Source organism: Hyperoodon ampullatus, assembly GCF_949752795.1.
Source record: "Hyperoodon ampullatus genome assembly, chromosome: 16".
NCBI lineage: Eukaryota > Metazoa > Chordata > Mammalia > Artiodactyla > Ziphiidae > Hyperoodon > Hyperoodon ampullatus.
The window spans coordinates 71,211,234-71,221,478 of record NC_136929.1 but is presented as its reverse complement, the minus strand read 5'-3'; positions in this window follow the sequence as shown (position 1 = coordinate 71,221,478).

Genomic DNA, 10,245 nt, shown 5'->3' with positions numbered 1-10,245 from the left:
TTTTAATTAATTAATTAATTTAACATCTTTATCGGAGTATAATTGCTTTACAATGGTGTGTTAGTTTCTGCTGTACAACAAAGTGAATCAGCTATACATATACATATATCCCCATATCTCCTCCCTCTTGTGTCTCCCTCCCTCCCACCCTACCCATCCCACCCCTCTAGGTGGTCACAAAGCACCAAGCTGACCTCCCTGTGCTATGCAGCTGTTTCCCACTAGCTATCTATTTTACCTTTGGTAGTGTATATATGTCCGTGCCACTGTCTCACTTTGTCCCAGCTTACCTAGGAAGGATTTTTAAAACAGCCGTGGGCCAGGGTTCAATCCCTGGTCAGGGAACTAAGGTCCCACGTGCCTAGCGGCACGGCCAAAAAAATAAAAATAAAAATTCACTTGTGTAAAGTGTACAATTCAATGATTTTTAGTATATTTGCAGGTTTGTGCAACCATCATCATAATCTAGGTAAGTGGGTTTTAAAATTATAAATATATGTATAATATCTATAATTTATTTTAAAATTCACTTATCTAGATTATGGTGATATACAGATATATGTATATATAACTTTCATTTTTCAGTTAGAACTAAACCTTGAAGACTGTCTCTCAATGTCAGCATACACAGATTTGCGATTACTTTCTACAAAGAGAGGAATGTGTCCTAGCTCCGTCTCCCTTGTCAGATACCTTAGAAAAAGGATGCTGAAAGACAGCAATTAGGACTGAATATAGTAACCCTGTTATTTCAACAGACGAAGAGAAGTTAGTTGATTTACAAAATGTCTTGAGTCCAAAAGTGAACTGGGAAAAAAAAAAGGTATAGAAAATATTTTAAAACACACAAAAAGCTGGCAATTTTGAGTGTCTTGAAATAATAACATTAAGAGCTAACAGTTATTTAACCTTTACTACGCGCAAGACACTGTTCTAAAAGCTGAACACACAGTAACTCCTAAGTCCTCACTATTCTATGAAGTATTTACTGTTACCATACCCATTTTACAGATGTGGAGACTAAGGCACAAGAGATCAGGTAATCTGTCTATGAAACCAATAAGCTGAAAAGAGTCAGAGCTGGGCTTCACATCCAGGCAGACTGCCTTCGGAGTCCACACTCTTAACTGATTTGATGGAATGCTGGGGAAGGGGGTGGAGGACAGGGAGTGGTTTAGGATAAAAGTCAGCCAGAGCAGGCAAAGGGTTTAGCATAGTGGCTGGCTCCTAGTGAGCACAGAATAAAAACAAACGAACAAACAAAGTAAAATAATTATTATATTCTGTGCTATATCTTTAGGGAGAATGCTCCTCCACTATTAGAAAAGTAACATTTCTGTCACCAGTCTACAGGTTTAATTAGCTGTCCTCATCTTGAGCTGCTCCCATTCTGCAGGGTGACCGATGCCACTAGGCTTTCTGGGGGAGCCTCCCAGGTGTGAAGCATAGCACTGCAAAGGTAAAGGAGGCTACAGCTGAGCCCAAGGAGCTTGCAGGAGGGAAAACAACAGTCAAGGTGCTGCGGAGACTGATGCTGCGGCGGCCAACAGTGGAGAAATCAGAATGATTTAGGCAATCAGGAAGGTTCCCAGGAAGGAAACCTTGAGATAAGAGTTGAGAGGTGGGTTGAGTCAGATGTCAAGTAACCTTAGATGCCCCTGAAGAAAATGCAGAGTCGCTAAGAAGGTGGAAAGGTGTGGGGAGGCCTGGAGGGAATACTTAGGAGGCTGAATGTGAATGACTCCGTCCCAGCCTGGGACACACGCTCCACCCAAACATCTGCTGTTCTTGCCAGTTGGTTCCTTAGCTTTTGAGTCATAAACTTACTTGTCTTTGAGCTTCTCAATCACAATGTAGTCTCAACTGAAAATAATCTCAGATTGGTTTTGCATGCTTAGTACTGAAGCATCTTTTCAGCGCTGGAGAAGTTTTAGTCCCTTTTAAAAACATCAGAGACCGGGGCTTCCTTGGTGGCGCAGTGGTTGAGAGTCCGCCTGCCGATGCAGGGGACACGGGTTCGTGCCCCGGTCTGGGAGGATCCCACATGCCCCGGTCTGGGAAGATCCCACATGCCGCGGAGTGGCTGGGCCCGTGAGCCATGGCTGCTGAGCCTGCGCGTCCGGAGCCTGTGCTCCGCAATGGGAGAGGCCACAACAGTGAGAGGCCCGCGTACCACAAAAAAAAGAAAAAAAAAAAAAATCAGAGACCTATGAAAAAGCTGGACAAGAAAGGATTTTAGAGACCCCCAAGGGGGTAATTTAAAAACAAGTATGACAACCGGCAAATCCCTGTCACTTCAAAGTCACAGCCGGGGTGGAAGGAAGAGCTTAGTCCAGGGGAAGGTGTGGGTTAGGTTTACATGCAACTTCCTTACAGTCAGGGTTAGCCTTTCAAATTCACAACAGGGATAGAGGAAGGTGCCCTTTCGCAAGTATGCTCAGACAGAAGGAATGAATTCTGATTAAAACCAAGGAGGGAAAATGCCAGCTTAGCACTGTCAACAGCCAGAGCTGGAAGTGAGAGAGGAAGGAGAAATCCAAACAAGCAGTGTTCTCTTAAGACAGTTCCTGCATTTTTTTTACACTGGTAAATAATATGTTTATTCACATGAACTGGCAAAAATGAAGTATTATTGTAAATTCACAGTATTTTCAAATACCAACTATTTTATTATATTTATTATATTTCAACTTTTTATTATGGAAAATTGCAAACGTGCAAAAGTAGAGAAGAGTGTACTAAAACCTCGTGTACCCACTGTTCAGCTTTAACCATTACCAACACACTGGCTGATCCTGTTTTCATCCGTACTTCATCTTACTGGATTATTTTGAAGCCTTCATTTCATCTGTAATTCCCTCAGTGAGCACAGTCATTTTATAGTCTGTCGTGTGTGTGTGTGTGTGTGTGTGTGTGTGTGTGTGTGTGTGTGTGTTTGGCTGCGCCGCACAGCCTGCAGGATCTTATTTCCCCAGCATCCAACTTGTGCCCCCTGCAGTGGTCCTAACCACTGGACTGCCGGGGAAGCCCCAATCATTTTACGGTCAAGCCTGCTTTTCTGATCCTGCCTTTCTCTTCACTCTCTTCCATCCACTCTGGGCGGTAATCTGAGGACAACAAGGAGACCGATTTCAGGAGAGAAGCAAAGTCTCCATAGAAATACCAAACTGGCCCAAAGGGAGAGAGTGAAAGCCCTGAATCAGGAAAAGACCAGGAGGCAGAGCCAGGCCCTTTCCCACCCGCTTCCCAGGTGGGGGCGTCAGGGGCCTCTGGGAGCTGGAGTGGGGCCTTTGAATGGCAGAAGCCTTTAAAATCTGCCGACGTTCATTCTGGCTGCTTGACATAGCTTTAGAGGCAGAGGAAGCAGGCACTGCCCAAGGACAGGTAAGATGCATTCCCAGAACCACCCAAGGGTGCTGCTGAGGACGCGGTACTGTGACCCGACTGACCGAACCAACCTCTGGTGAAACCCTGTCTGTCCCCAAGCCCCTCTTTACACCAACCTGTGGCCTCATCCACCCCGACACCTTTCCCTCCAACCTTAGGAGGATGTGTCCTTTTTTTCCCTAATAAGTTTATTTATTTATTTTTGGCTGCGTTGGGTGTTTGTTGCTATGCGCGGGCTTTTCTCTAGTTGACGCGAGCGGGGGCTGCTCTTCATTGCGGTGCGCGGGCTTCTCATTGCGGTGGCTTCTCTTGTTGTGGAGCACAGGCTCTAGGCACACGGGCTTCAGTAGTTGTGGCTCGCGGGCTCTAGAGAGCAGGCTCAGTAGTTGTGGCGCACGGGCTTAGTTGCTCCACGGCATGTGGGATCTTCCCGCACCAGGGATCAAACCCGTGTTCCCTGCATTGGCAGGCGGATTCTTAACCACTGCGCCACCAGGAAGCCCAGGATGTGTCCTTTTTGCTCCTGGTCAGCGTGTCTCCTTCCACCCTGCGCCCTCCTGCCCCCTTCTCCGCTTTGCCCAGCGGCCCTTCTGCCTCTCAACGGGCAAGTCCTCTGCAACACACCCAAATGCCATCTATCCGTCCACACGCGCCCCGACCGCCCACCTCCGGCCCTCCTCTTGCGGCTGCTCCCCCAGCTCTCCCTTCTTTGAAGCCTCACCATCTTCAGGAAACGTTCCTGAACTTGCCACTTTCCCTGCCAAGTCACAGCTCCTGCCATGCCTGTGCTGACTCACCGGCAGTGTGCTCAGTGTACCGCCCGCCGGGGCAGTGTGCAGTGCATCCCTCTCTTCCAGTGGGGCTGAAGCCCCGAGGCCAGAGGCCGAGTCTTTCTACTGCATCCCTGGCTCTCAGGCTGCTCACTCAGAAGGTGCTCAGAAGTGTTTGTGGGAAAACAACAGGGACCCAAAGATGAACAAAACCATCCGTGCTCTCAGAGTAGCTCGGTCTATACAGTGGCCGCCCTCCAAAAGTGAGGGGTCAGAGTGCTTGGCTACTTCCTGTTCTTCAGGAGGCTTCCCCTCACTTTCACGGGAAAACTCCAGATCCTTTGGCACGACCTGCAGGGCCCTTCTGAGCCTCACGACCTCTCAGTCCAAGCTTCTGCTGCTCACTGAGAAGAACGCCGCCTCCCACTACAACAGGAACTTCTCCCAGCACCCTACGGAGTTCTCTCTTGTGGTTCTCTCCCTTGCCGGGGATCTCAACCCTTAATCCAACTGGCCACTTCCTGCTGAGCCTTTCAGACTCAGTTTCAGTGTCAGCACCTGTGGGAAGCGAGCCCTGACCCTAACCCTGGTGTCTGCTCCACTGGACTGCAAGATTCCTGGGAGCAAGGACTTTTTCTTCAACCATGCATGCGTCCCTAGCCATGAGCACAATGTCTGGCACATATAAACGTCTCAATAAACATTTGATGAATGACTGAATGAGGGGAAAAAGGAGCTGATTCCTTTCATTTCTGTCACTGTCGAAACACAAACTGATTCTTCACGCCAAAGGAAGGCTAGCACCGCAGTTTGAATTTTTAGGCCTTACGGATTAAAATTTCAGGAAACAAGCCCACCGTGCTTTGCTGAGAGTAGATTAAGCAAATTTCTAGCACAAGGTGACCCGTCTTTCTCCCCAGTTTAACTTCTGAGACACAGTGACTACTTGCACAGTGGACATACCTACACAACAATTAACACAAGCCAGAAAACTCAATGACTCACTGAATGTGGCATTGAGCCACTGCTCCCGTACCATGCTGTATAAAAAATTTTTAATTGAGCATAAATGTGTCCATTTCTATTCCCAGTCATGTCCTAACCCATGGAGTTAGTTATACTAACATCATCCACAAAAATAAAGATTAATCTATGAAATTTGCTTTTAAACCATAGTTTCACGGAGCTGAAAATGACCAAAACAGTAAACCTTTTTTAAAAAAAAACACCTCTTTGTCACCTATTAACATCTTTGTACCCAGTCAATACAGTGCTGCTACACTTAATCTCCTCCAATTTTGCTCTGAAGGTATCCTGGTACCTTTTCTAAAGGTATCCTGGCTTTCCCCTGTCTTTCATTTTGACAGTCAGGGGCTTTCCTGATCAGAACTTGAATTCTTCCTCTCAAACTTCTCTAAATTCCCCCTCCTCCTCACTTTTCAATGGTCAGAATATCTGAAAATATTTTTTGCCTATTAATCATTCATTAGTTGTGCTTTTAGAAATTATGCTCAACAGCAGCACAGCCATTCTGCTTTGCATTATCTTCCCGCCTCTCGGTTCCTGATTAGATGGGTCTTTCATATCTAAAATACACTTTGGAATCTCATATTCTTAATTTCTATTCAAAGCCCAGATATCAAAAGACCTATTCCTATTTGGCTCTTGACCTCTGCCTGGGGGTGTGATGATAATAAGAGAGGAATATTAGTGCAAAATTTTGGTCTTCTCTGAGGAACTTGCTAAGCTGTTCGGTTAGAGAAGATGCTGATGCTACAGTGATGAAATATCAGTAATAATATTTTATTTTATTTTTGCTGCATCGTGCAGCATGTAAGATCTTTGTTCCTCGACCCGGGATGAACCTTGCCCCCTGCATTGGAAGCAGAGAGTCTTAACCACTGGATGGCCAGGGAATTCCCAATAATATTTTCAATTTATGTAATGCTTTGCTGTTTTCCAGGCCCACTCATGTTCATTTGACCTAAGATAATGCTGTGATGTAGATGCTATCTTCTTCATTTCCCACAGAAAGAAACAGAAGCTCAGCATTGTTAAGTGTCTTAACCAAGATCTCTCGGGTCATCTAATCCACTCTCGGTTTTAACTTTCACCTATAGGCTAATAATTTCCAAATCTGTTTCATATCCCAGACCGCTTCCCTGAAAAAGCCAAACTTTTCTGTAAAATTACCTACTTGTCAGTTGCACCCAGGTGTCCACAGGCAGCCTGAACTCACAGGGTGGAAATCTGGACAATCAGCATCAGATACTCCACTGTTTCCTGTGCAGGCAATGGCACCATCATCTATGTAAGGTAGCCCCAGCCAGGAATCTGGAAACCTAGCACCAGTGCCTAGACGGGGCACATCATCAACCCAGGCATCTGTTGTATGAGTACTTTGGTGAGTGAATGAGTGAGTGGGGGCAGGGCATCCTACCTCTTCCCTCACCCTCAACCAGAAGATTATTGGTCATCAAATCCTGCTGTTTCTACATCATAAATCTCTCTCAAATCCTTTACCTCTTTCGCATCCCCACCTTGCCTCCCTTGCTGGATTGTGTCAGAGCTAAAATGAGATTAATACACATAAAAGTGTTTTGCAAAGAATAAACCTCTGGGAGAAAAAAAAAAAAAAAAGAAAGGATAAATTCCCCTGCAAGCTGTTACTAAACTTACTTGGCCCCAGTTTGCCTATTCTTTTCAAGCTATGATTTTTCTGCCCTCCTGACCTTGCTGTTTTCTCTGCTGTGGCTTCCAGAGGCCCATCGCCCTGTTTGTACCTAAATACAGCTGATCTCCCCGCACCAGCTTAGCAGCTCAGCTATGTACCCTTTTATGTTACTTGCTTCTTGATGACCAATGGGCTATGGCAGATAGAAAAGAGGAAAACGTGATCTACTAATTTCTTTAGTTATATGATTATTGGCAGTGTTTTAGGTATTTTAATTAATGTTGTACTTTGTTTCAGATGTATGTTTACAAGCACTATACATGTAAAACATTCTGGTTTTCCACGGACACGGGAGAACGTGAGCCTTCTGGCTCTGATGCAAGCGAACGCTGGAATCACCCAGCCATCTCCTTCGCCCCTCACGAACCCAGAGCAAATTCCGACCAGTTGGGTTTCCCACAGAAGGGGTCCTGGTCAGCCAGGCAGGACTACAGCTCCACCTGCAGATGGATGCACTGCCTTCGGGTGTGTGCATGGGTATGAGTGATCAGTGGTGGTGAGCTTGGTTAATGTGAGGCCACTGCTGAGAAATGGAGCCACTTCTGCTCCAACAATAATAATGGTAATGAACAAAATAACAGATTTCTGAGCCAGACAAAGAGCGTCACGACCACAGCAAAGTGGCCAAGGTAAAGGTGCTCTGGGAAGGCCTTGTGGTAGATAGTCTGCTCACCTTGTGGGCACGGTGCCCACATCACTCTGTGCTGAGTGCACCAGTGGAAAACCACGTTGCTAAATATAACGCTATCTCTATCTGGATTCCATTTTCTCTCCAGCTACCCCCCATTTTTGGCTCTCTAGGCATTTTTCCCTTGTTCTATAGAAGATCCGTTTCACTGTTCCCTCCTGGTTTTACTCCTGTCTCCCTAGAATCATTGCCTTAGGGAGTCACCCCACATGTAGGTCGTGCACTTGCCCAACACAACACTGCAATGTCTGCACGTATGTTCAGATGTCTCTGCACACTTGGATATAGTACAGATAATTCAACCTTAATTTGGCCAATACTGGATTTTCCCTCCTTACGGCAGTCAGTGGTACCATCATCCAAATAAGCTAAATCAGATCCAAGAGTCATTCTAAATCTGTTCCTATTCATGTCCTACGTCTCATCAGTCAGCAGGTCTCATCTATTCGTTGTCCCTTCACATTGTTTGCTTTGCCTCTTACCTCAGGCCCCTGACATCACTCATCTGGGTTGTGATGTGGTCTTCTAACTGGTATCCCTGCTCTCCTCTTGTTCTTTTCAAATACATCCTCCACTTGAATGCTACAATTATCTTTTTTGGGTATAACTCTGTCCATGTTATTTTCCTGCTTAAAACAACTCAATGGATTCCCTACTTATGGGATAAATCCAAACTGGCCATTATGTCCTGCACGTCCCTTTATGATGGGACCCCTGGCTTCTTTTCCAGACCCACCTCTTATCTCTCCCAGTCACCCAGGATCCAGTCGTGCAGAACCACCAGGATACACTAGCAGTTTCGGAAGCAGGTCACATGGTTTCGTTCTTCCTCGCCTTTGCCCACATATGGAATTTCTCCTCGTGCATCCCAACCCTCCACATTCTCCTGGAGAACTGTTCATTCTTCAGATCTAGCTCAGGTGTCAGTCCTTCTGAGAAGCCCTTGGTAACCCACTGAAGCAGAGCTGATCACTCCTTGTTTTGTGAAGCCATTGTACTGTTACTGCATGTTACATACTCTAGGGCAATGATTTATTTTCTTAACCCTCCCTCTTTTTGTGAAGTCCTAAGGCTGGGAATTGTATCTTACTGTTTTTTTTTTTTTTTTTTTGCGCTACGCGGGCCTCTCACTGTTGTGGCCTCTCCCGTTGTGGAGCACAGGCTCCGGACGCGCAGGCTCAGCGGCCATGGCTCACGGGCCCAGCCGCTCCGCGGCATGTGGGATCTTCCCGAACCGGGGCATGAACCCGTGTCCCCTGCATCGGCAGGCGGACTCTCAACCACTGCACCACCAGGGAAGCCCGTATCTTACTTTTTTTTTTTTTAGCAGCAACTAGCAAAGTGCCTGGCATAGCTAACGAAGGTTTGTTTCACTGAAGAGTGAGGAGGAGTCCACTGGCTTGACGCTGCTCCTGGCTCTGCCACTGGCCAGCGCTTTCACCTCTCTTAACTTCTGTTTCCTCAACTGTAAAATGGGAAGAACTATAGGATTTCTATAAAGATTGAATAAGATAATACTGGTAAACAGCACAGTACCTGGGCTTATAAACCATGGCTTTTTTTTTTTTAATAGTTTTTTTTTTTTTTTTTTTGCCGCACGTGAGGCTTGAGGGATCGTAGTTCCCCGACCAGGGATTGAACCCGTGACCCCTGCAGTGGAAGCTTGGAGTCTTAACCCACTGGACCACCAGGGAAGTCCTGTGTCACGCTCATTTTATATTTGTTAAATTGCTTAAAACACATTATATTCCAGAAGCAGTGTTTTTATAAAACATGAAAAGAATTACTTAAAGCAGAGATGCACCTAAAGACACACTGCATATACCTAGGGACTACACTTTAGTTTGAGGACCCCAATCCTACCAATCCAGTTGGTAGGATTATTTTACAAATGAAGGTAATCATCAGAAGAATTTACAGGCAAAATTTCTTTGCATAAATTACAATTACAAAGGAGAATCCTATATAACAAATAGTTCCATGTCAATGCAGAAGGTCCTTGAAAACAATGTTTTATTGATTTGTGCCCCCCAAATTTTTATTAGAAAAATCTGGCACATGCTGTGTACTACATACCCCCGGAGATTCACAGTACATATTACCATACTAACAACTCAAAGACGTCATGAAGGGAATCTACCTATTTAATTTCTTTCTTTCTTTTTTTTTTTTTGCCACGTGACTTGCAGGATCTTAGTTCCCTGACCAGGAATCAAAGCCCTGTAGTGAAAGCATGGAGTTCTAACCACTGGACCACCAGGGAATTCCCCGATATTTAATTTTTTGGATTCTTCCCATGAAATATTTTTATTTATTTATTTATTTATTTTATTTATTTTTAAATTTTTTTTAATTAACAAATTTAATCAGTTATACATATACATATGTTCCCATATCCCCTCCCTTTTGCGTCTCCCTCCCGCCCTCCCTATCCCACCCCTCCAGGCGGTCACAAAGCACCGAGCTGATCTCCCTGTGCTATGCGGCTGCTTCCCACTAGCTATCTACCTTACGTTTGGTAGTGTATATATGTCCATGCCACTCTTTCGCTTTGTCACAGCTTACCCTTCCCCCTCCCCAGCATTCCCCAGATGTATTTACCACAGAACCTTTGCTTTGAGAAACAGCTTGACATCTTGCAGGAACCCCATTTGGGAAATGCTGAT